This window comes from Pinus tabuliformis, chromosome 1_2 (assembly GCF_031772625.1).
Source record: "Pinus tabuliformis cultivar Carrire ecotype Pingquan chromosome 1_2, CPIR1, whole genome shotgun sequence".
NCBI classification, from domain to species: Eukaryota; Viridiplantae; Streptophyta; class Pinopsida; order Pinales; family Pinaceae; genus Pinus; species Pinus tabuliformis.
Window position 1 is genome coordinate 709,955,352 of NC_142298.1, and position 27,764 is coordinate 709,983,115.

Here is a 27,764-nt window from a genome sequence, read left to right on the forward strand (position 1 = left end):
GTTCCTTTCCGAAGGAACAACACTTTTGCATTTTGTTGTTCACTTCTGAAGGAACAACATTTCTGCCCTTTTGTTGTTCCTTTTCGAAGGAACAACACTTTCACGTTTTGCTGTTCCTTTCCGAAGGAACAACACTTTCACATTTTTGTTGTTCCTTTCCAAAGGAACAGCACTTTCATTTTTTTGCCGTTCCTTTCCGAAGGAACAACACTTTCGTTTTTTGCTGTTCCTTTTGAAGGAACAACATCTCCGTATCTTTGCCATTCCTTTCTGAAGGAACAACACTTTTCCCAGATTGTTTTGCTGTTATTTTTAAAGGAACAACCCTCGCATTTTTTCCTTTCTGCCATTCCTTTCGAAGGAACAGTAGTTTCGATTTCGAATAATCTTAGGCTATTCGACTAAAGGAAGCGGTATTTTATTCCATGCTTTCTTTATTTGTTGTTCCGATTAAGGAACAATTGTTGTTCCGCTTAAGCAACAACAGTTTCGAGTATGCTTTTTTTCTTTTGCTTACTGTTCCTCTTAAAGGAACCATAGTTTTTGCGTGCAGATGTTCTTTTGCTATCCCTCTTAAGGAACAACAGTTGTTCCATCTAAAGAACAACACTTTTTAAGTGCATTTTTTTCTTTTTTGTGTGTGTGTGTTTCATCATTTAGAGGATTTTTGTGAATGATGGTCATTTAAGGCACAACTATACATTTATGTAAGAATACAAAAACTAGAAGATACTGAAATCATCAAACTAAACAAAAATCTTTATCTTTAGAGAAATTGCTTTGACTAGATAAGAGAAAAGAGGAAATGACACAACTATTTATATCACTTTGCTGTCTTTATTTTCACTAACACCAATTCGATTGATTATTTTTATCATGATGGTTCTTTCTAAATGCTCATAATTCTCTTTGATCATTATTATTGAATAAGAATAGGGGCATATTTTACTCTATTGAGATGTTCAGACTTCTTCCACCATCCCTACTCTTAAGGAGTGTTGAGCCACCCTCTGTATATAAATAGGAAAGTGCTATATAAAAGAAAAGAACAAAAAAGAACAGATGCATATCTATATGATTAATAACATGATTTGTCAAATGAAGGATAGGGGGTCTCATCAAGAGCCATCCTACCATGATCATAAGGAAGAAAGTGAAGTGGCATTCCCACTATGGCCACCACACCAGGGATATGATCCAAGAGGCACATCAAAAAAATAAAAAGTCCTTGGAACAGGAGGTCTCATCACGAGCCAACTTACCCACCTTTCACTCCTTCCTCGTGAATGGCATTGTGATTCATCCGGTTACCAAGCTAGCACAATGGCCTCCATTCTGACATCGCACAACACTTTCCTAGGCATACACAAGGATTATGGTTCCAAGGGTGAAATAAGTAACTCTATCAAGGTTATGGACACCTGTGGGCAACAGAGCTCTATCGATGGTATTGAAGTCATATTTTTCATACACCAATAGTCATTATAAACCCTTCTTCTTATATCTTTATATTGATTTCAAATGAGATTATGTTATATAACCCTTTCGAACCTTTTACACATGAAAATTATTTATAAATCAATCATAATGGTTAAAGTGGATAATGACCACATAAGAACTTTTACTTACGTCAAGCTGTCCTATCCTCTATTTTTCGCATCATATCACGATATTTCCATATTTATTCGTGATTTCCATCATAAGCCTGGATTTCAGTAGTCCGCTCATTTTTGTGAACATGTCATGGATCTAAATGCCGTTCCTTTATTTTCCTGTATGATTGCAATTTAGCATGCTGCTCCCTCATTTGACATCCGAGGAGAGCCTATCACATTTCAGGGGGGTGTGGGTGATCTCCATCATTCACTGGCATACGTGTCAACTCATTATTTGGAGGTATTATGACTCCATTAAAACTCGGGAATAGCAAGTTCAATGGTATTGTATTTCCCAATATGCACGGCTTGTTGTTCCAACGCCATTTCTGTGTTTTGGCTCTGTAAAAATTAACAATGAGCTAAAGCTTGAATAGCTTGCTGTTCCATCGTCATATCTGTGTTTTTTTAACAGTGAGCTAAAGTTTGAACAACTTGCTATTCCATCGTCATCTCTGTGTTTTTTTAACAATGAGCTAAATTTTGAACAACTTTCTATTCCATCGTCATCTCTGTGTTTTTTAACATTGTACTAAGCTTGAACAAAATGGGAGGCAGATCAATTCGCAGCAAACCATAGGTATGAATGGTCTCTGACGCTACACGCAAAATCTTAGCAAGGGCAGGATTGATTTCCAACCTTAACCATCTACAACAGTCTAATAAGACGGTGGCCATTGAATTTTTGCAGAATCTGTAGGAAGATCATTCCATGGTGAGGGGGAGACAAATAGAAATAACAGATGCGATAATTGTTGAAGTTTCAAGATTGCCAGTCGTTGGACCAGTATGGACCCTGAAAAATATGAGACTGCAAGACGCTATAACCATCTTTCGGGACGAAGGACAAAACCTTACTGTCAAAGGAAAAGGAGTCCTGCTGGCAACCCTAGGAGAGCCTTGGGCAGAATTAGCCAGAATCGTCCAAAGCTACATCACTTGCGATGGCAGAAAAGACATGGTAAGACCACACCATCTCAAACTGTTAGCTGTATTAAAACAAAAATGTGCTGTGAAATTTCCTGCGTACTTAAATTTTTTATTGCATGATGTTGCCCGAAGTATAAGAAAATCTCGTCACGTAGAATCAGTAGTAAGTCATCACGATTTAATTTAGCTAATAGTCAGTTATAGTCTCACCCAACAGCAGAGTAGTTGGGAAGAATTGATTTTCTCAATAGATGGGGTATTGGCTTTACCAGCCCCAAAATGAAAAAACATTTCTAGCACATCAATTAGACCGCAGAAACAAAGACAATCTATCAGATTGGAGAGAAGCAGAGGAATGCTAGCAAATTCCCAAGGAAATAGTAGCCAGCCTGTAGAAATACACAACTCAGAGGACAAGCAACCCCCACAACTTGAAGGCAGGGAAAATGAAGAATAATTAGAAGAAAATGATGAAGAGGAACCGGAAGAGGAAACTAAGAAATCCGGTCAGGAGGAAGGGGAGGAAGCATAGCAACCCAGCGAAAGCCCATTGCAAAACCCTTTGCAAGAAGACGAATTGACCCAAAATTTGGCCAATATGGGTGAATATGTCCAACCCCACAACCCACTCAACCCTGATGTCGAAGAAGGGCCACAGGAACACTCTGCTCATGATAAGAGTGCATCTGAGGAGATGTGTGATGAGGAAGAAGAAGAAGGACAATCCCAGGAACACTCTGCTCATGATAAGAGTGCATCTGGAGAGATGGGTGATGAGGAGGAAGAAGAAGGACAATCTTAGGAACACTCTACTCACAGTCAGAGTACACCCGAAGAAATGCTTGATGAAGAAGAAGTAGAAGAAGAAGCTGCTCGGGAGACAGCAGATCAACCCAGGGTTTTCACCCCTGAAAAACCTAATCAGCAGGACGAGAACACTGAAGAAGTGTTCCAAGCAGGAAACATGGAAATTGGCCAAGGTGAGGGTACAATCCCTGAAGAACAAGGCCCAGGCCCAAGAAAAGAAACGGCTGTTCCTTCAAAGGAAACAAATGAAATCAAAAAGTTGTGAAAGGAACAACATAGATTGCTAAATGTAATTAAACAACTTCGACAACAAATAAGGGTCCTAAAAATGGGGAAAATCTCAAAAGGAACCTCTGGAACAAAGCATGCAGCCACCCAGGTGAAACCTCGTAAAAAGAAAAGAAAAAGGACTTAAACCGAACCCGTTATTATTCAGGACTGCAAGGAACAGCATATGGTTGTTACAAATGCAGAAGCCCAAACAGAAAGCACACTAGTCTATCATAAGGACGTCCAGACAGAGGCATTGTCCTATAGCATCATGACCAACTGGACAGTTCATGAGAAGGAAACACAGATTGTAAAAACCAGATGTCCCAATAAGGATATCCAGGTAGATCTCCAGCCCAAAAATGTCAGGATGGATAATGGCCCGAGGATGGTGAAACTTCAAAAAGATCTGGCACAGGCCCAACAAATGATAGGAAAGCTCACAAAGGAAACTGTTCCTCAGGAGAAATATCAGAAGTTACAGCAACAGGTAAAGAACATCAATGCATCGGAGAGCGAGGCCTTCGATAGATGGTGAAGGGCAGAGGAAAAAGTTAAAAAGGTAACCAATAGAGTAGACATAGTTGTGAATCAAATGGACACCTTATGTTCTCTGTATACTGATGTTCTAGCATGTAAGGCACCTGCCAAAAGCTATGATTTGTTTTTGATGGAAAGATATTTACAATTGAAAATTAAGGTTGTTAAGGCAGGGGTGCCTATAGAGATAAAAACTATTGATGATTTCATAAACTGCTGTAAGCATTATGGGGTGAAAGTCCATCGATTGCTATGTGAGTTCTATTTGCATAATCTTGTGTTGGATGGAGAAACGGAAAAGAACCCTAGCCCTTTTGTGGGTGATATCCAGCTTTAGGAATTCATCTCTTTTGTTGTTAACTAGATAAAGTGGCTTAAAGCCTACAATACCTTCCAGAGATAGGAGAACATGTTAGATCTATGGGTAAGGGGTGAACCTAGAAACCCATTGCAATTGTGGAATAAGCATAGAGGATTAATAAGTAAGAAGGGTGTGATCCAAACATTGGGACCTATTCACACAGCAGTTGTCCAACAAGGGGTAGAATACTTCCTAGCCATCAAAGACCTTGCCATAGCAGCAACCAAATTCCGATACCAGACTTCCAATCGGAATATCCAAAATAGAGAGCCATTCAATTACAAAAATTTTAAGCTAGCTGTTGATCGCTTGGTTACCTATGGTGACCTCATCTTGAGAGAAGGCCCGTCTTGGTTAGGCTGTAGGTTTTGAAGTCCAATCATCTGGTATCCTGCACCAGGGTATAGAGCCTTATATGAATTGCCTGAAGGTCAGACAGGGCATATTTTTGAAGTCTTAGCTAGAAGTCATGGTTTTAGGCCACTACGTGAAAATCCTTCCCCAGCCTATTCCCTAACTGCCTTGCATGTCAATTACAATGTTTTCATGAGGACACGAAAAAGGCTAAGTAGGGGGGTGTGTTGAGCATTGGAAAAGGTATGTAATTACCACTTATTTCTTCATCTTTTCCTTTAAATCATAACTTCTTTACATTCTAATATGGTCATATGTTAAAGGATTATGATAGAATTAAGGGGATTTGTGATTGATGTAAAATGATTAATTATTGTCTTTTTCGATGCAGAATGTGAAGAAAATGGAAAATCACCATTCCGAAGGAAAAGACAAAGAAAAACCAACTATTGTCCCTTTGACAAGGAACCACATCCAGATGAGGAAATCAAGATCAGAATGCATGGACCAGGAAAAGGAAAAAGAAATGCGGTATCAGCGCAAGAGGACGAAAAGATAACTAAAGATTTATCCTGAGGGATCGCTACCTCAAGACCTATCAGTATTTTTGATATCTCCGCATGGCCATTATAAAAAGGTACAATGCCGCTAGCCCAAGCAGTGGATTATGGTGGATTTATTGAATTTGTTGTTGTAATTTGAACTTTTATCATCGAATCTCTTTAAAGAGCGATAGTTGTAACTCTACTTTTATGATTAATACATAACTTCGCTGATGTTCCGTTATCTGATCCTAGAGTAACCGCAGTAACGCTTCCCTGGTGGCTAAGGGCCCAACCCTAGTGGATCACTTGCTTTCTGTATCATTAATTTCCAATTTCATTTGTGTGTGGTTTGATTTCCTTTGCATTCGCTTTATTCAGTGATCTTTTGTTCCTTAACATTTCATTTACTTGCTCTGTTATACCAAATTCGTAATTGAAATAGCAAGACTATTATTTGCAACTAGAAATGTTATGATGTTCATTGTGAAATAGTATCGCACTGTCTAATTCGGATATTGTTGTTCATTCACAGATTGATACTGCTTTTCATTTATAGATTGGTATTGTTGTTCATTTACAGGTTGAAATTGCTGTTCATTTGCAGATTGACATTGTTGTTCATTTGGATACGTTTTACTTACAATTGTGATTGTTGTTCATTCGATTACTGTTCCATTACAACTACAATTGTCGTTCCTTTATAACTGTGGTTAATACTCATTATGTTAGAATAAGATTATTGATTCCATAGTCACTGTGTGTTTACATTTGATTATGTTTTCTGTTCCATATTTCGTAGGCTTACTTAGGTTTGTTGTTCCTTTCTTAGATTGTTGTTCAATCCCTTTATTAGTCAAAGTTTGATGTTCAATTCCTTTCGGTTAAGGTTGCTGCTTAATTCATTCCTGTAGATTAAGATTTGTTGTTCGATCTTTTCAATAGATTAGTTGTTGTTCCTTTTCTGTTAATTGAATTGTCATTTCAAGTATTTGCTTTGGTGTGAATAGAAAGATCTACAACTGTAGTGAACATTGACTATTGTTGTCTAGTTCCCAAATTGGAGATCTTGTCTTTGATTGATTTTCATTTACATCAGTTTACAGGGGAAAGAGTTATCATTACTGCATCCTTGACTGATGATTGTTGTAGTTTCTTGATTTAGTTACAAAGCATTTAAGTTTCTTTCCATTACATTTAGAGTTTGTTTCCAGCATTTATTTACTTTTGTGAAGCACTATACTACTAGCATTACTCTTGAACAAGTGACCGCCTCAGACTGAGTACACTCTTGAGATAAAAAATCGTACCTGGATTGATAATTAATGTAGGGTAAATAGAGGTTAAAAAGACCCTTTTTACTACCCAATAGACACTTTGAAGAATACTGCAGATGAATTGAAAAAATCTGTGAGCTCTGAGAAGTTCTCTTTAGTGTAGAGAAACAATGGGCATTGTAGGGCTGGATAAATGACTAAGCTCTCTTGTAGCCCCGTGTGGAAAGAAAACAACAAGTGGGAGAATGTTGGGTTGTGTTATATTCTTTCCATGACTAGCCCACATAGTTAACTGGGGGTTAGAGGGGGGGCAGAGCCCCCCTTCATTGCATCAATTGCGTAGCGGGGTTGGGGGGGGGGGGAGGTCACAGGGGGTTTGAGGGGTACCCGTAACCCCACTCTATAGGGTCCAGGGTAGCGCCCCAGAAAATTTTGGTTTTGGACCCTATGTTAGGTTGGGCGGACCCACGTATGGTTTTGTGCATGATTTTCGCACATGTTTTTGGATGCGATGGTTTTCGGTCCATGGTTTTGGATGCGATGGTTTTCGGTCCATGGTATTGGATGCTTCGGCATGTATAAATATGTATTGTAACATTGAAAGGAACATAATGAAAAATAAAGCTAGTAGTCCCGGTTTTGGGATCCAGGGCAAAATCTTTGTGTATATGTGTTTTATGTGTTATTCTCTCGCATTGCTTATTTTATGTGTTTTAGAATTTGTATGCAAGTAATTTCTGTATGGGGTTAAAACCTACACTCTTGAACATCGACATTTTTTTGCTTCTCGCCGGGTTTGGGATATCCTCACTTTGTCATTGGCATTCTGGGATTTCGGTTCTTTATTTTGCCTCATTCCATTCAATCCCTGTTGTCTCCACATGACCTTCGATCCCTTGGTACCAAAATGATGCCGCATTCGAGAGTCGTGTCGCTGATATGTTCAAGAGCTTAATCCTTCTACAATTTGCACCCTTACATCCTCCTCTGATTCTCTATTTCATCCATATTTATCTTGCTCCTTTGTCTTGCGTCATTGATGTGGGAAATATTATGGCCCTCCTGCGACGAATCGCTTCCTATCAACATCAACTCATCATCCTGGAAGTTGATCTAGAGATGCCTTTCGGGTACCTTGGAGCTTTCATGCCTCAATGGCAAGTTCTTTGCATTCGACGATAGGCTTGCATCATTGGTCTTATATCAGATGATTTCACAAGTGTTCAACTCCAGATCATTCTTCACACATTGTGGATTGTACTAGTAGTACCTTGAGAACCATTGAAATTATTGGTGGTCTCTCTCGCACTTGTTAACAGTGCACATCATTGGCCGGTAATCAAGTGATTTTCTAGTATGCTCGACTTCAACACATTTATTCACATATTAGAAATTGTACGATGGACAGTTCAGGATTCAAGACCCTGGGCTCAGATTACACAAGTCTAGGTTGCATGGATTATTTATACACGACTCTGTTCCCTTTTCTATAGATGATGTCAAAGTCATAACCCAACATATTTGTGACCCATTTTTCCTGTTCTTCTAAAGATAATATTTGTTCTAAAAAGTATTTAAGACTATCATGATCCATTTTTACCTTGAAGTGTCTTCCCATTGGGTAAGGTCGCCATTTCTTAAGTGCATGTAGTATTGCCAACATTTCCTTTGCATAAATAGCTTTCTTGAGATGTAACGGTAAAAATACCCAATCACCTACATCAAAACATTTTTCACTGCGATGTTGATCTACTTGTTTTTTCATTCAATTTTGCACCAAAGTGGTGTTATCCTTTAAAAGTTGGAGAACTTGTTGTTGATGCTCAATGTGATATTTCACTGCTTGAACCTTTTTCTTCTTGATATTTCATTCTATCTTGAGAGTTTGAGGAGTGGTAATTTCTTCCAATGCTTTACAATATTTGGTTGGATTCATTTCTTGATGATCGATGTGATCTTTCACTTCTTGAACATTTTTGTTCCTGATATGTCCTTCTATCTTGATAGTTTGAGGAGTAGTAATTCCGGCCAATGCATTACAAGATATGTTTGGGTTCATTTCTTCTTTTTTGATGTGATCTTTCACTTCTTGAACATTTTTCTTCTTGATATGTCCTTCTATCTTGAGAGTTTGAATGGTAATTCTTGCCAATGCTTTACAAGATATCGTCGGATTCATTTCTTCTTTCTTTGGGGTTGGGTCCTGGTGTATATCCTCTTCTTTTCATGTTTCTTGATCATTTTCTTCCTCCTCTTAATACTCTATGTAAAATAATTTCTTCTCAACACACTTATGACCTTTAGTGAATTTTCTATCACAATTGTAACAAAGCCCTTTTTCTCTTTTTTCTTCCAATTGTTGTGGTGTAATCCTTGTAGGTTGTGGAAGGCTAGGAGAAGAAACACTTCCATAATTATAGTCATGAGTGGTGGGATTCCTTGTTTCCATAATTTTGCTTTCAATTTTTCTTGCCAACTCGAATGCCTTCTCCAATGAATCAGGTTCCCAAAAACGAACCTCATGTTGAACATTATCCTTTAAAGTCCCTATGAAGACATCAATCCTTTGCTTCTCTAGAATATAATTTACCCTTCTATTCAATTTTTGAATGTCCTCAATGTGTTCTTTCATTGAATCCTTTTGTTTGAGATTTATCAATTGGCTAAAGAAGGAGTTTCTCTTTGTATCCTCATAATGTGCTATCATTTCCTCCGTGAAAATTGACCACGTAACAAGTTGTTTACGAGAACAAAGCCCTTTATACCATAAAAATTGATTCGGTTCTAAGAATGAAGATGCAATACATACCTTTTGTAACAATGGTACACCATGTAGATCAAAATATTGCTCCATCTGAAGTATCCAATTTACCAGATCCTTGCCATCAAACTTCTTCATCTCGTTTTTTCTTTATTTTATGAGATCGATCTTGCAACAACTGTAACTTTGTACTTTCGAATCTTTAAGTTCTAAAATTGCAACTTATAGTATCCCTCTATGTCCTCTTTCCAATGCCACCAGTCTGATCGAATTTAGATTCTCCAAGAAATAGTTATGCACAATCTCCCAAGATGACCTGATTATATACCTTTTCAGAAGAGCACACTTGTATGAAGTGTCACACGTCATTGTTTTGACCATAGGATCTAAAAAGTATACACAAGAAATTACAGTCTGTCCTCTTTCTGTAACTTCCGACAAAATTTCAATCTGATGCCCAGAGAGAAAGTTATGACGATTTTCCTAAGGTGGCCTGTTTGGAATGTAATTCAGGAGTCTGCAAAAAGACCAACTTCCTCAGATCATATCTTTGCAAATATTGCGTGAAAAGCTCTAAAACTCAGACCCGAGGTTTAGTACAAATTCGTCTCAAATGGGTTTTTTTTCTTGCTTCTGAAACATCGAAGAAAAAAAGTTATAGCGAAAATGCCACAATGACATTTTTGAAGTAGCGAAACCCTAGAATCCAAAGCTCTGATACCAAATGTTATGGAACCAGCTCACAAAAAGATAGAAAAGATAGATCAACGCCTTAGAATTCAGCCTCTTCGAGGGGGCAACCTCCTTCACATTACATAAATGAACAATTCTTGGATGATACAAATGAAAAGACCTCCTTTCTATATATAGGAGTCTAAGGGGTCATAATATAATCAGAGCCAACATAACAATAATAATGTAAGGGCACAATAATAACAATAGTGGGCTTCTATCGGGCACAATAGTAACAATATGGTCACTACATGGGTACATTAATATAATAAGGGGGTTGTACTGATAACAATAAGGGGTTACACTAGTGTAATAGGGGCCTAATAGTTGAGTAAGTGTTCCATCATATCCTCTTGTGAACCACATAGATGGCACTTGGATGGGCCAACAAAACCCCTTTTCAAAATATTTTCCCAAGTTAGAATTTTCTTTTGTTGAACCAACCACATAAACAACTTTATTTTCATCCAATGCTGGTGCTGCCAAAGGTCCTTCCATATCTTATCAGGGTTTTGATAATCAAACCCTAGGGCTATTCATTTAGCTTATTTGAGGTTAAAGTTACCTTATGTGTTTCTTCCCCATCTCAGTTGGTCAGACGAGTATGATACCAAAATATTCCTCTGTTTCAAGTCTAGAGCAAGAGAGCTAGTCAGAGCTTTCAAAGGGATTTCTTCACTATAGCCCAGATCCTTCCATATTCTCCATTTACCATTGTTGCTTACCAGATCCCATAAGTCACTTACCATATATAAACCTTTGTTGTCAGTGTCATTCTTGAGAGCAATTAGTTCTTCCCTAAACAAGTTTGGTTCCTGCTGCCAGTTGTCCTCCCAGAATCTTGCCAGGTTCCCAACTCGGATCTCCCAGAAGTTGGTTGCTAGACTATGGCTCTATTTTCCCAAGCAAGATTCCAAATGTGGGAGCCCTTGATAAGCCCAGAGATTCGGATATGATCCCTCTCCTGCCAATTATTTGCATATTTCTATTTCCAAAGCTTGGCAGAAGGGGTTGCCGATTCCTTAAGCCATCTCCACCAAATTTTTGCACCCGAAACTCTACTGAGGGTTTTAGGGTCATGAAGCCAAAAACCACCATGGGCCTTAGGTTTACAGAGCTTGTCCCAAGCTACCAAAGCCCATTTCTTTTTCTCTTCCCCTTTGCCCCAAAGAAAATCTCTTTGAATGTTCCTAATCTATTCCATAACTCTTATCAGAGTAGGAAGAGCTAACATCATGAAAATGGGTATGACCTACAGGACAACCTTTGTAAGCACAATGCGCCCTACCAAATTCAAATATCTGCATGTCCATTTCCTAATCCTATCCTGAAGCTTGTTAATTACCAGCACCCACACTCCCCTATTAAGAGGTTTGTCTATAAGAGGCATTCCGAGGTACTTATAAGGTAACTGATCCCTTTGAAACCCTAGAATTCTGGTGAGGTTTCTCTGAATAGCAGTGTCAGTGTTAAAAAAGAAAACTTTTGATTTTTCAAGGCTTACCTCTATACCAGTGGCCATAGCAAATTCGTTCAAGATTTTTTTAAAAGCTTTGGCTTCCTTGACCGTGGGAATGCATTGAAGCAGCTCCATCTATGGTAAGTTTCAGTCCCTGGATTCTTCGTTCATCACTTGCCATTTTTATCGCTTCGCCTAGCCCTTCCATCATGAGCACAAAGAGGAAGGGGGAGAGAGGATCTCCTTGTCTGAGACCCCTAGAAGGCATAAAGGTTCTCGAGGGCAAGCCATTAAGCATGATTGAAAAACTAGCCATGGATACAAGGGCCATAACCCATCTAATCTAGTTGTGGTCGAAACCATAAACTCTCAGTACTGCCCTGATGTAAGACTAGCTTAGCTTGTCGTAAGCTTTCTCTAGGTCAAGCTGTGTGATCATACCAGCTTGCTTATTGCTCTTAAGAGAGTGTACCACCTCATGAGCTTGTATGATGTTATTGAGAATCTGTATTCCTTCCACATAACTAGTTTGCTCCTCTAAGACAAAAGGTGGAAGAAGGGGCTTGAGTCTGTTAGTGATCACTTTGGAAATAATTTTTTACACCACATTACATAAAGCTATGGTTTTGAATCTGTCTGGTGTCATGGATTTTTCTTGCTTTGGAATCAAAGCTATGAAAGAGGCATTAAGAGCCTTCAAAACTGTTCTGGATCTTCTTGAGTTTTCCACTATATCAAGGATGTCTTGTTTGACTATTTTCCAGCATGCTTTGAAGAAGTCCACATTGAATCCATCTGGGCCAGGAGCTTTCCCATTTTGCATCTCATTGATAACTTCACTCACCTAATCTTCAGACACTGGCCTGTTAAGATTGTGATTGTCTTCCCTTGTTACCATCTTGGGAATGTACTTTGTGAAATTGTTAATGAACCATGACATATCTAAGAGAGGCTCCTTTGCAATGATAAGGAAGTGTTGTACTAGGACAGATTCCATTTCTTTGCGGGAGACGAGGTATTTCCCTTGAAAATCTCTGATTTTGAAATTTTGTTATGTGAGATGTGATCCAAAGTTGATTTATGAAAAGACTTTGTTTTTCTTTCCCCTTCTCTAATCCACTACACTCTCGATTTATGTCTCCAGAAAATCTCCTCTTGCATGCATCTATCTTCCCATTCCTTCTGAAGAGAATCAGCTTGAGTTTTCCTTTCCTCGGTAAAACCATCTGTGATTATGATCTGATTAATCCCTTGGAGTTTCTATTCAACTTCTCTTTTGGCTTTAAAAATATTACCAAACTCTTTTTTGTTCCAATCTTTGAGTCTAGATTTGAAGTGTTTAAGTCTTTGTTGCAGCATGAACATTTTAGTGCCTTGAATGGGTAGATCTTCCAACCACCATTTGTCAATATTGTTGGTGAAGTCAAGGTGAGAGAGCCAGACATTTTCAAACCCAAAAGGTTTGTTCCTTGGTGTATCCATAAAAGTGGCTTCAAGCTAGACATGCCAGTGGTCTGAGCCTCCAAAGGAAAGGATTAAAGCTGACATGTCAAGGCCTGTGAAACGGAGGTCCTCTGAGATTACGAATCTATCTAGTTTAGAGGCAATTTGGGAAGCCCCTCCTCTCTTATTGTTTCAGGTAAAAGTGCCACTTATTGCTTCAGCATCCACTAGTCTCATGTTATTCATGAAGTTCTGGAAGGCAATGGAGTCTCTTCCTAGTGTTGTGGTGCCACCTTTTTTCTCTGTAAGAGATTTGATCATATTGAAATCCCCTACCAGAATCCAGGGAATATTAGGATATCTCTCTTTCAGCTCCTCAAGGGAGGTGAGAAGCTTGAGTTTGTCTTCTAGTTTTTGAGGACCATAGACATTTGTAAACATGTAAATCTCCCTATCACCCAAAGGTTGAATCACCAATGATAGATAGTTCCTGGACGCTTCTGCATCCAGGATTCCAAGTTTCTGGGGATCCCAAAGCATAAGAATCCTTCCTGTCGAGTTATCTGCCTTAACCTCTAGATAATCATACTTTCTTAACCATTTTCTATGTATTTCTTTGATCTTGTCCATTGAACACTTTGTTTCCTAAATAAAATCCATAGCTGGTTTTTTCTCTTTTATTCTACTGCTAAGATTTCTTTATTTCCTTTTACTTCCTAGGCCCCTAATGTTATAGGTTGTAAGGTTCATTAAGAAAGGTTTGTAAAGGAGTAATTGGTGAGATCTCTCATCTTACTTGAGTTAATCATGAGTTTTCCATTCGGTTAGCATCTCGTTCTATCTTTTTCTTCCTCTTTTCCTACCCGAATTCTTGGAAGAGTGCCCTGGTGTTTCCTCCACTGTTTTCATCCCTCTATTCTCCAGGTTATCATGGTTTCTTTTGACTCCAAAACCCTTCGATTGGGATATCTAGAGGAAGAGTTGTTGAACCCTGTCAAACTCCTCTTTTGGTAGGGAGTCAACCCCTTTGGCAATACCCTACTCTAGAAGCTTTTCTAGATCTAAGTTCTCCCTCTCAAGAATCTCCTGCAGTTCATGGTCCTCCATTCCTGGCTCACTTGGGGTCATCTCATGGTCCCTACTGAGCTCCACAATGCTCAGTAGATCATCCTTTTGATAGATGTTCTCTGGTATATCCTCCATGCTAGCATACCTATCCTTCTCATTGGTATTAGTCTTCAATTCCTGGTTTACCCCATTGTTTCCAACTTCTTCTTCTAAGATTTTGAAACTATTGTGGCTTGGTTTCCCATCCTCATTGATTTTCTTTTGGTACTACTTTCCTCCTTTCCCTTTACCCCCCACCTTAGTGAAAGCCTCGGGATCTTTACCTGTGGCGGTTTTTGTGTTGTTCTCCAGTTTGTTTAATGGGCAGTCTTTATATAGTCGCCCGTGTTCATGGCACTTACGACACCTAAATGGGACATGTTCATAGTCCACTGCCTACACCCATTCTTCATCATACACTTCTAAAATGATCTCGTCTGGAATTGCACCGGATAAGTCCATTTCCACACAAATCCGGGTGTAGGAAATGTATTTACCTCTTAGAGTCACATCTGATATCTTTATAAAATGCCCTAGTTTGTTGCCAATAGCCTTTAGACACTCTGACAACCAATAATCTAAAGGAAGGGAGTATAGTCTTATCCATACCGGTACTGAAGTGAACGTTTTTCATTATGGGGAAAAAGTCATCACCCATGGTCGCATGTAAAGGCCTGCAACATCGTAAAAATAGGGTCCTCCCTTGAACACTTTGTCTTTATCTTCTAAGCTCGTGAACACCACCGTAAAGAAGCCCTTGGATCCAAGGTGAAGGTTTATTCCCCCCTTTGGTTTCTAGTGCTTCCTTATCCATGCGTGTAAGGCCTTCTCTGTCGACCAAATCCCCATAAATTTACATATAACCGCGTGTTCCGCCATGTGATCTCTGTGCACCTGTAGCATTGGGTCACTTAAAACGACCTGAGGAATAATGGTCGACTTAGGTTTACAGACCCTTGTCGAACTCATAGGTACAACTTTTTGACTGATATCCTCTTTGCTCTTCTCCCTACTATCTTCCTCATGATTTTCTTTCTGTCCATGAGGTTTGATATTTCCTGTGTTAATATCCTCAGTTATCACCTCTATTGGTTTCTTGAAGCAATGTAGACCAGTTCCCTTGCTTTTGTTCGTGGAAATTTGACTATAGGAGGGAGCATAACTCCCTCCTCCACGACTTGCCATGGTTACCAGTGGCCAAACCCTAACTCAAACCCTAGTTCAAATTGTAGAGTCCACCAAGTCCCACTCCCAGTTTATCTCGATGTTGACAAGCTTTTGACAAATATCTATAGTCTCTTTAGAGACAAAAATGAATTGTTTGTTAAGAGACAATAATACTTGTGTGCTATATTGTCTTTATAGAGACATTTTTTTAATACAATAATTTGAGACACTCACTTAAACGTAATATTTAAGACAATTTATAAGTTCTTTTTTGTCTCAAGTTAAGACAATTTACTAAAAAATTGTCTTAAATATTGTCTTAAAAGCCCCCTCTATGTACTAGTGGCACAATGGATATAGAAAAAAGAAATTATTATCCTCCATATTATTTTGGTGGGTATTAAACCTCAACATAACTCAGAGGTCTAGCTACTTTAAGCATTAGGTAAAAACAATATCTAAGGTCAAAACAATTTTGAAAATGGAATAGATATGTCTTTGCATTTCTCTATAAATTACATAGAGACATTTCTCTGTAAATTACACAAATGAAAGATATATTTGTAAATATATGTTGATTAAATCATGCATTGTGCAAATAATCATGATGAGAATCTGTTTTTTCGAAGTTGTAAAAGGCTCATAAAAGTAATAGTCGATGGCCATCTCCAAAGGCGTTACTAGCACACTACAAAAATTTATTTATCAACCTATGAAGTCCACATTGTGCAATTTAATAGATGATAATGTCCAACATTTTATGATTTTTGAAAGGAAACAAAAGAAAAAAAAAGGGTTTGGCTAATTGTTGTATTGTCCAAATGTTTGTTGAGATGCCAAAATAGAAACATTTTCTTCCCCACTCTTATGAAATGATTGAGAGATCTTTGAACCAAAATCAGATGATGAAGTTGCCATAACATATGGTCGTGCCACCACTGGTTGTCACAAAATACCTACTCTGGAAACAAAAAATATTTGCCAGAAAGCATATGGTGTTATGACAGATCTTGGCATAACATGAAGTTGACCAATTGATTATGGTTAGTGGCAACGTACTCTTGGTGATAAATATTATAACTAAGATTGCTACAGTTAGATTTGAAGGTCCTTGGATTGTATTTCGTTAGGTACCAAGTTCGGTTGTAGCAGGCAAAACAATTTCCAAAATATTCACGGGTACGATTAGATTAGTGTTAAAATACATTAATCTTAATACCATACAAGATTTTTTGTTGGTTTTATATTAAAAGGTATGAAAAACCATAACTTCTATATTAAAAATATTATAAAAATTATGTATTAAAAAGTTACTTTATTATTAGAAAATATAATTTTTTTATTAAAATATTGAGGAAAAGTTCTATATAGAAAATTACGAAAAATCATAGTTTCAAGATTATACAAGTGTAATATGAAGGGTTGTTGCTTAGTATCTGCTTCTCATGCAAAAAGTAATTGATGGCAATTATTGAATTCTTGAACAAATTTCTAAATACAATAATGAAACACAATTGAATAAGATGAAGGGAAGTGACAAAAGAAATTAATGGACTAGATAACCTTGGAACAAAATAGAAATAGACGCATACATAATTTTTGATGAAATATTAACTCCAACATCATCATTTGTTACAAAAGTTAAGAGTTTATTGAAATTTGCTTGTGCACATTTTATCCCATCTTTAGCTTATGGGACCAAATAAGGAGGATAAATTACAATGTCTAGTATATTTTATTAAATAATTCATAGATATGATATAAATAAAATAAATAATTTTTTAAAGGCTAATCATTGTAAGAAACTATTTATTTAACTTTAAATGTATTCAACAACAAATAAATAATCTATGATATAATATCTATGCCAAAAAAATCAAATTAATATAAAGTATTTTGTGTAATCGCGTGGCATGAATGGGAGAAGGAAGAAGAAGTGTGGCCACTCATTCAAAAGTTGCAGAAAATCCCAATTCAAACAATATTGCCAGAACTTGAAGAGGAAGGAAAAATCATATTAGAACCTGGAGCAGTCACAGAAACAAGAACTCGACATCTATGAAATCGATCAATTTCAGAGTATCTCATCAAGTGGAAGAACTTACCCACTGAAGATTCCACATGGGAGCACAATAATATTCTATAGAAGCATCAAGAACTACTCAAGCATTGAGGACAACACTTTTTGAAGGAGAGGGGCATGTTAGGCCCCTATACTACTAGTGTAACCCCTTATTGTTATTAGTGCAGCCCCCTTATTATATTGTTTTACCCATGTAGTCCCCATATTGTTACTATTGTGCCCCATAAAAGCCCACTATTGTTATTATTGTGCCCTTACATTATTATTGTTATGTCGGCTCTGATTATATTATGACTCCTTAGACTCCTATATATGGAAAGGAGGTCTTGTCATTTGTATCATCCAAGAATTGTTCATTTGTGTAATGTAAAGGGGGTTTCCCCCTTGAAGAGGCTGAATTCTAAGGTGTTCAACTATCCTTTCTATCTTTTTGTGAGCTGGTTTCATAACATTTGGTATTGGAGCTTTGGATTATAAGGTTTCGCTGCTCCAAATAAGTTGTTGTGGCATTTGTGCTATAACTTTTTTTCTACGACGTTTCAGAAGTAGAAAAAAAACCCACTTGAGACGAGATCGCACTGAACCTCGGGTCCAATTTTCAAAGCTTTTTGCGCTATATTTGCAGAGATATGATCTGAGGAAGTTGGTCTTTTTGCAGACTCCTGAATTACATTCCAAACAAGGGACCTGGGAAAAATTGTCATAACATTCTCTATGAGCATCAGATTGAAATTTTGTAAGAAGGCATAGAAAGAGGATGGACTATAGTTTCTTGTATATATTTTTCAGAGCCAAAGGTCGAAACAGTGACACGTGGCATGTCGTACAAGTTCACTCTATTGAACTAATCTATAATCAGGTCACTGTGGGATATTTGGCATAACTCTTTCTTGGAGAATCCAATTTGGATCAAACTGGTGGCATTGGAAAGAGGACATAGAGGGCTATTGCAGGTCGCAATTTCAGAACTTAAAGATTCAAAAGTATAGAGTTACAGTTGTTTCAAGATCGAGCTCCTAAAATCAAGAAAAAGCAAGATGAGGAAGTTTGATGGCAAGGATCTGGTAAATGGGATACTTCAGATGGAGCAATATTTTGATCTACATGGTGTACCACTATTACAAAAGGTATGTATTGCATATTCATATTTAGAACCGGATCAATTTTTATGGTATAAAGGGCTTTGTTCTCGTAAACAACTTGTTACATGGTCAATTTTCACGGAGGAAATGATAGCACATTATGAGGATACAAAGAGTAACACCTTCTTTAGAGCAACACCACAACAATTAGAAAGAGTAAAAGAGCTTTGTTACATAGTGGAAAGTAAAATTATGGCAACAAGGAAGTCTACCCCTCACAACTATAATAAAGGAAGTGTTGTTTCTCCTAGCCTTCCACATCCTACAAGGGTTACACCACAACAATTGGAAGAGAAAAGAGAAAAAGGGCTTTGTTACAATTGTGATAGCAAATGCACTAAAGGTCATAAGTGTGTTGAGAAGAAATTATTTTACATAGATTATGAAGAGGAGGAAGAAAAGGATCAAGAAACATCAAAACAAGAGTATATACACCAGGAACCAACCCTAGAGAAAGAGGAAATGAATCCAACCCTATCTTGTAAAGCATTGGCAAGAATTACCACTCCTCAAAATCTCAAGATAGAAGGACATATCAAGAAGAAAAAGGTTCAAGAAGCGAAAGATCACATTGAGAAAGAAGAAATGAATCCAACCATATCTTGTAATGCATTGGCCGGAATTACCACTCCTCAAATTATCAAGATAGAAGGACATATCAAGAAGAAAAATGTTCAAGAAGTGAAAGATCACATCAAGCATCAAGAAATGAATCCGACCATATCTTGTAAAGCATTGGAAGAAATTACCACTCCTCAAACTCTCAAGATAGAAGGATATATCAAGAAGAAAAAGGTTCAAGCAGTGAAAGATCACATCGAGCATCAACAACAAGTTCTCCAACTTTTAAAGGATAACGCCACTTTGGTGAAAAATCAAATGAAACAAGAGGCAAACATTGTATTGAAAAATGTTTTGATGTAGGTGATTCGGTATTTTTACTGCTACATCTCAAGCAAGCTATTTATGAGAAGGAAATGTTGGCAATACTACATGCACTTAAGAAATGGTGACCTTACCGAATGGGAAGACACTTCAAGGTAAAAATGGATCATGATAGTCTTAAATAATTTTTAGAACAAATATTATCTATAGAAGAACAAAAAAAACGGGTCACAAATATATTGGGTTATGAGTTTGACATCATTTATAGAAAAGGGAAGCAAAATTTTGTTGCAGATGCACTCTCAAGAAAGGATGAGGATGTGGAAGCATTTTTTTGTGCTATTTCTATTATCCAACCAGATTGGATAAACGAAGCAAGGGATGAATGGAAGAAGGACGAAGAAGTGTGTCCACTCATTCAAAAGTTGTAGAAGATCCCAATTCAAACAATATTGCTAGAACTTGAAGAGGAAGGAAAATCATATTGGAACCTGGAGCAGTTATAGAAACAAGAACCCGATAGCTATGAAATTGATCAATTTCAGAGTATCTCATCAAGTGGAAGAACTTACTTGCTGAAGATTCCACATGGGAGGACAAGAATATTCTACAGAAGCATCAAGAACTACTCAAGCATTGAGGACAACACTTTTTGAAGGAGAGGGCCATGTTAGGCCCCTATACTACTAGTGTAACCCCTTATTGTTATTAGTACAGACCCCTTATTATATTGTTGTACCCATGTAGTCCCCATATTCTTACTATTGTGCCCCATAGAAGCCCACTATTGTTATTATTGTGCCCTTACATTATTATTGTTATGTCGGCTCTGATTATATTATGACTCCTTATAGAAAGTAGGTCTTGTCATTTGTATCATCCAATAATTGTTCATTTGTGTAATGCAAAGGAGGTTGGCCCCTCGAAGAGGCCGAATTCTAAGGCATTCAACTATATTTTCTATCTTTTTGTGAGCCGGTTTCATAACACAACCCTTCACCATAGCAGCAAATCGAGCCAAAGAGTGTCCCAAAGGAGGCATTTGGACAAAATGTGGCATGTCCATACAAAATAAGAGCAACACAAACCAACCCTACACAATAGTAGCAATGCGTTCCAGATAGTGTCCCAAACAAACAAAAACCAAGAGACGTGTCAAGATATCTTGGCATACCCATGCAAAAAACATAATCCTCAAAACACAGATCATAGTCGAAACACCATCAAAGATTTACTTTTCATGATCTGAAGAGGGAATAGTAGGAGTCAAAGGGCTATCACTTGCTCGAGGGTCTGTCAAATCCCCAAAAGCATAATCACTCAATAACTTTCTATTTTTGACAAACGATCATCAAAATCATCTAAGCATAACCACATATTATGAAACATCAACTTCATATCCTTTAAAGTGGAAAATACATTATAGTTGTTGACTTTTTTATCTCATATGACAAGTCGGAGCAAAGTCATGAGCTGGTGATTAATAGACAAAGAGCTCAAGAAACGCCATCGACGTTGATGGAAACTTCCACAGGAAGGTAATCATTTCTCCTCGTCATACACTAGTTCATAATTTGAAAAGTAAGGGCAGTCACTCGCTTCCTTACATTCCAGAACAAGGATCTCATGTCAAACTTCCAAAGGGACCATGTCAAAAGAAGAAGAAATAGATTCATAAGAAAAAGGTTGCACCCTTTTATAGCCATAACGATTAAAACCACCTCTATGACTGCTCATCATTTCCCTTGGAGGCATGAGGACTGAGGAAAAAATACACACAGGACACCAACCCAACAACCCATGCCCAATGAAACTATGAGAGGAAGGAAGTGAAGAACCTTCCAGACCAGATCGAAAGACTATAATATTATCATAAACAGACTAGACACAAGGACCAACATTGAAAACATTGGCCAATTCCCCACAATGAAGACTGATAAACCACGAAGACAACTAACCAACTTTGAAGACACCTAAGCAAGCCAAGAACAAGGGGAATGTCCAAAAAAATAGAACCTTCACTCCTAAACCCACTCTCGAAAATTACCTCGCTGCCAAATGACCCATAAAAATATCCACCACCATATACAAAATATTGTAGATGTTGAAAGTTCAATTACCCCATAGTCTCAGGGAATGACCTAAATGAACACAAATTCCCAAACCCAGACAACAGGGAGAGCCAAAAACCCAAAAAACACCTTACAACCATAAACAAACTTAATGAAATACCATAAATACAAACACAGGGGAATAAATACAAACAAAACTAAACATTAGAACCAAGTTGAAACTGAAGGTATCAAAAGACTCACCGAATACAAAAGCCCACAAAATTGAAAAGATTGAACCAAGATGCAAAAGTGCCACTGCCCCACGAAATGTGCACTAGGTTCTCCCCAACGACCACCAACAACAAAAACTAAAGTAACCACCCTTCAACAAAGACACACCACTAACTCACAACCACTAGCGAAATCAAAAAACAATGTCAGCCCACATTATAATGAAAATAAGAACCAAAGAGGAATCCTTGCCACCCTACATGAATAAACAACCACCTTCCCTCATACCCACTGAAAAATAAATAGACTTCACCTTTTCACATTTGGCACACCAATTAATGTAGATGGAATAAATTGGGAAGAGCCACGTGCCCTCACGAATGTTCCAGGTTTTACGCCTCCTCATATTAAAAAAATGCAATTAAACAACATTTAGCTTCATATTAAAAAGTGTAAGTTTTTTAATATAACATCCCAAAAAAGAAAAATTTTATATTTAAAAAAAACCAAAAAATTTAAAATGCATTTTTTTCAGCTTTCTAATTTTTTTGGGATATGATAGCAATTATTAGGTTGGACTATAGCTATTACAACTCATGAGGGTCTAATTGTTATTCATGTTAATAGATTTTACTATGTTTTCGTATTTTGCAATACTAAAAAATTTGATGCATTTTGTGCCTGAGAGATATTTAATCGTTTTTTCCATGTTTTGTATATGATATGATATGATAAATCAATACAGTGCTTAATAAATAAGCTTACCCTATAAATTCCAGGAACAACCTTTGATTGAAGCGAATATTTATAGGATACATAGTATATGTGCACAATATAAAATGATCTCTGTTTCACCCACTAGACATAATGTCTAAGGACACCCCTTGAAGAGTATATGAACATAATGTCACTAAAAGATAGAGTAAATGTAAATTACAACGTATAAAAGCTCTATTCACTTGGCTTCTCAAATGGTTGAGTCAGCTCTGTTACAAGGCATGGACACTGGCGAATAGAGCAATAAACCTCTTAAAGTGTAAACATGAGCCCTCAATCATTGTAATTGATTTTTTTTTCAACAGTACAGTGAAAATGCCAATGATAATTTGGAGACACTCAAACTGCAACGAAAGCATCTACTTTCGTCAAAGACTCAAAAGTGTACCTTAGATAATTAATTATAAATTTAGTGAACAAGATTAGTGATAATTTGCTTATAAACCTTTTATGAACCAAAACTTATTATAATCTTTATTTAGAAAAACATTTAAATTTAATATGAAAAATCTAAACATCCAATTTATTAAAATCATTAAACATCATCGTATCATATTATGTATGCATTGAGATACCTTATTAAAATCATTAAACATCATCGTATCATATTATGTATGCATTGAGATACCTTATTACAAAAACAGGTTTTGTACAATTTTACAACGTATAAGGTGATTACATAAATATTCATTACCATAATCACATTACTAACTATGATTGATATTCATCGATTTGCATTATTTTCGTATGTTGATTAACATATAAAAGGTGGAAAATATTGCCAATTAGTGTATATTAATTACATTTACTAATGTGGTTATGCTACTAGATGGTTGACGTGTGTGGGGTGGATTTTCATATCGTGGTATAGTATGGTTCGTCTTGGATAACTATGGCTAAAAATGTTTATCAAGGGTTCAAGATAATTGACAACGGTTGACCATGGTTCACCATAGTTGACCAAGGTCGACCGTGGTCAACCATTAATGTAACAATGTATTTATGTTACATTAATGTTAATTATTGTTACATTATTACATTCACTTTACATTAATGTTGACCATGGTTGATTTAGGTAGACCTTAGTTAACTAAGGTTGAACTTGGTTGAGCATAGTTGGTTATTGTTGACTTTATTAGTACAACCCCCTTATTATATTGTTGTGTCCATGTAGTCCCCATATTGTTACTATTGTTATTATTGTTCCCTTACATTATTATTGTTAAGTTAGCTTTGATTATATTATGACCCCTTAGACTCCTATATATAGAAAGGAGGTCTTGTCATTTGTATCATCTAAGAGTTGTTCAGTTGTGTAATGTAAAGAAGGTTGCCCCCTCAAAGAGGCTTATTTCTAAGGCGTTGATCTATCTTTTCTATCATTTTGTGAGTTGGTTTCATAACATTTGGTATCAGAGCTTTGGATTCTAGGGTTTTCACTGCTCCAAACAGGTCATCGTGGAATTTTCGCTATAACGTTTTTTTTGTGACATTTCAGAAGCTAAAAAGAAAACCCATTTGAGACAAAATCTCATTGAACCTCGGGTCTGAATTTCAGAGTTTGTCTCACTATAGTTTCGGAGATATCATTTGAGGAAGTTATAGTTTTTGCAAGCTCCAGAATTTCATCTAAAACAGGTCATCGTGGAATTTTTGCTATAATATTTTCGCTACGAAGTTGCAGAAGCTAAAACAAAAAACTATTTGAGAAGAAATCTGTTAACCTTGGGTCTGAATTTCAAATCTTGTCTCACTATATTTTCAGATATATGATCTGAGAAATTTAGGGTTTTTGCAGACTCCCGAATTACATCTTAAATAGGTGACCTTGGGAAAATCATTATAACTTTCTCTCTGAGCATCAGATTGAAATTTTGTAAGAAGTTATAGAAAGAGAATGGACTCTAGTTTTGTGTGTCTATTTTCAGATCAGAAGGTCAATAGTGACACATGGCACAGCATATCAGTTTGCTATTTTGAAAAGGTGTATAATTAGGTCATCTTGGGAGAATGTGCATAACTCTTTCTTGGAGAATCCAATTTTGATAAGAATGGTGGCATTAGAAAGAGGACAATGAGGACTACTTCAGGTCATGATTTTAGAATTGGAAGATCCGAAATTATAGAGTAACAGTCGTTTCAAGATCGAGCTCCTAAAATCAAGAAAAAACAAGATGAGGAAGTTTGATGGCAAGGATCCAGTAAATTGGATACTACAGATGGAGAAATATTTTGATCTACATGTTGTACCACTATTACAAAAGGTATATATTGCATCTAATTATTTAGAATCGAATCAATTTTTTTGGTATAAAGGGCTTTGTTCTCATAAACCACCGGTCACGTGGTCAATTTTCACAGAGGAAATGATAGCACATTATGAGAATACAGAGAGAAACACCTTCTTTAGCCAATTGATAAATCTCAAACAAAAGTGTTCAATGACAGATCATATTGAGGACTTTCAAAAATTCAACATAAGGGAAAATGATATTCCAGAGAAGTAGAGGATTAATGTCTCCATAGGGACTTTAAAGGATAACATTCAACATGAGGTTCGTCTTTGGGAACCTTATTCATTAGAGAAGGCATTCAAGTTGGCAAGAAAATTGGAAACAAAAATTATGGAAACAAGGAATTCTACCCCTCACAACTATAAACATGGAAGTGTTGTTTCTCCTAGCCTTCCACAACCTACAAGGTTGACACCACAACAATTGGAAGAAAAAAGAGAAAAAGGGCTTTGTTACAATTGTGATAGCAAATGCACTAAAGGTCATAAGTGTGCTGAGAAGAAATTATTTTACATAGATTATGAATAGGAGGAAGAAAATGATCAAGAAACATCAAAAGAAGAGGATATACACCAAGAACCAACCCCAGAGAAAGAAGAAATGAATCCGATCATATCTTGTAAAGCATTGGCAAGAATTACCACTCCTCAAACTCTCAAGATGGACATATCAAGAAGAAAAAGGTTCAAGAAGTGAAAGATCACATTGAGAAGGAAGAAATGAATCCAACCATATCTTGTAGTGCATTGGCCGGAATTACCACTCCTCAAACTATCAAGATAGAAGGACATATCAAGAAGAAAAATGTTCAAGAAGTGAAAGATCACATCGAGCATCAAGAAATGAATCTAACCATATCTTGTAAAGCATTGGAAGAAATTACCACTCCTCAAACTCTCAAGATAGAAGGACATATCAAGAAAAAAAAGGTTCAAGCAGTGAAATATCACATCGAGCATCAACAACAAGTTCTCCAACTTTTAAAGGATAACGCCACTTTGGTGCATAATCAAATGAAACAATAGGTAGATCAACATCACAGTGAAAAATGTTTTTATGTAGGTGATTAGGTATTTTTACAGCTACATCTCAAGAAAGCTATTTATGAGAAGGAAATGTTGGCAATACTGCATGCACTTAAGAAATGGCGACCTTACCGAATGGGAAGACACTTCAAGGTAAAAATGGATCATGATAGTCTTAAATAATTTTTAGAAAAAATATTATCTTTAGAAGAACGGAAAAAATGGGTCACAAATATGTTGGGCTATGACTTTGACATCATCTATAGAAAAGGGAAGCAAAATTTTGTTGCAGATGCACTCTCAAGAAAAGATGAGGATGTGGAAGAATTATTGTGCACCATTTCTATTATCCAACCAAATTGGATAAACAAAGCAAGGTATGAATGGAAGAAGGATGAAGAAGTGTGGCCACTCATTCAAAAGTTGCAGAAGATCCCAGTTCAAATAATATTGCCAGAACTTGACGAGGAAGGAAAAGTCATATTGAAGCCTAGAGCAGTCACAGAAATAAGAACCCTACAGCTACGAAATCGATCAATTTCAGAGTATCTCATCAAGTGGAAGAAACAAGAACCATGACTAATTATTTTAACCATTTTAACCATGCCCAAACATCATTTAACTAAGTTCATCATGGTTGATCATATTGCCTATTGTTGTTTATGGTTGGTAACATATGAACATGTTGATCATGTTTAACCACATTAGTAAATGTGCTCAACCATGTTTGACCAACTAAAGCATGTATGGTCATGGTGGCCACGATGGACTATAGTTAAGTTGGTTTAAACATGGTTGACTGTGATTAAACTTGTTGACTTATAAAAACCTAGTAAACATGTTAAACCTAGAAAACCTAGGTAAACATAGTAAACCTATCTCAACCTCAGCCAACCTAGTAAACCTAGTTGACTTTGGTTGACTATGGTTGACTTGGTAAACCTAGTAAACATAGGTCAACCTAGTAAACCCAGGATAACCTTAAACTTTAGTCAATCTAGGAAACCTAGGTTAACCTGGTGAACCTAATAAACCCAAATCAACTTAGTATATATAATAAACCTAGTAAATTTACGTCAACCTAATAAACCTAGTAAAAATATGTGAACATAATGTAGATCAATTTAATAAACCTAGTAACACTAATAAAGAAAGTAAATCTAGGTCAAAATACCAAACATAGGTCTACCTATTAAACATGGGTCAACCTAATAAATCTATCTAAACCCAGTAAATCTAGTAAACCTAATTGACCTACTAAACCTTGTAATCATAGTGAACCTAGGTCAACATAGTGAATGTAGGTCAACCTAATAAATCTTGTAAACTTAGTAAACCTAAGTTGACCTAGTAAACTTAATAAATCTAGTAAACCTAGTGAACCTAATAAACCTGGGTCAACTTAGTTAACCATAGGCCAACTAATAAACCTAGGTCAACCTATTAAACTTGTTAAACCTCGCAAGCTTAAACCTAGAAAAACTATGAAACATATGTCAACCTAGGTTAAAATAAGTCAATCTAGTAAACCTAGGTGTACTTGGAAAACCTACAAGCTTAAGTCAATCTAATAAACCTACTAAACCATGGTTAGGCTAGTAAATGTAAGTCAACATAGTAAATCTAGTAAACTTATTAAATGTAGGTCAACCTAATAAACATAGGTCAACCTAGTAAATGTTGTAAACCTAGGTAAACTAGTAAACCTATTAAACCTAGGTAACGCTACTAAAACTATGCCAAACTAGGTCAACCTAGTAAACCTAGTAAGCCATGGTTAAGTTAGTAAACCTAGCCTAACCTAGTAAACCTAAGTTAACATAATAAACGTATGTCAATGTAGTAAACATAGGTTAACCTAGTAAACC

General features: G+C 36.7%; 1 pseudogene; it reads right to left on the reverse strand.

The window, feature by feature from the left end:
- Positions 1 to 27,764, reverse strand: part of LOC149207707 (polyamine oxidase 6-like) — a 144,860-nt pseudogene that overhangs the window by 112,709 nt on the left and 4,387 nt on the right.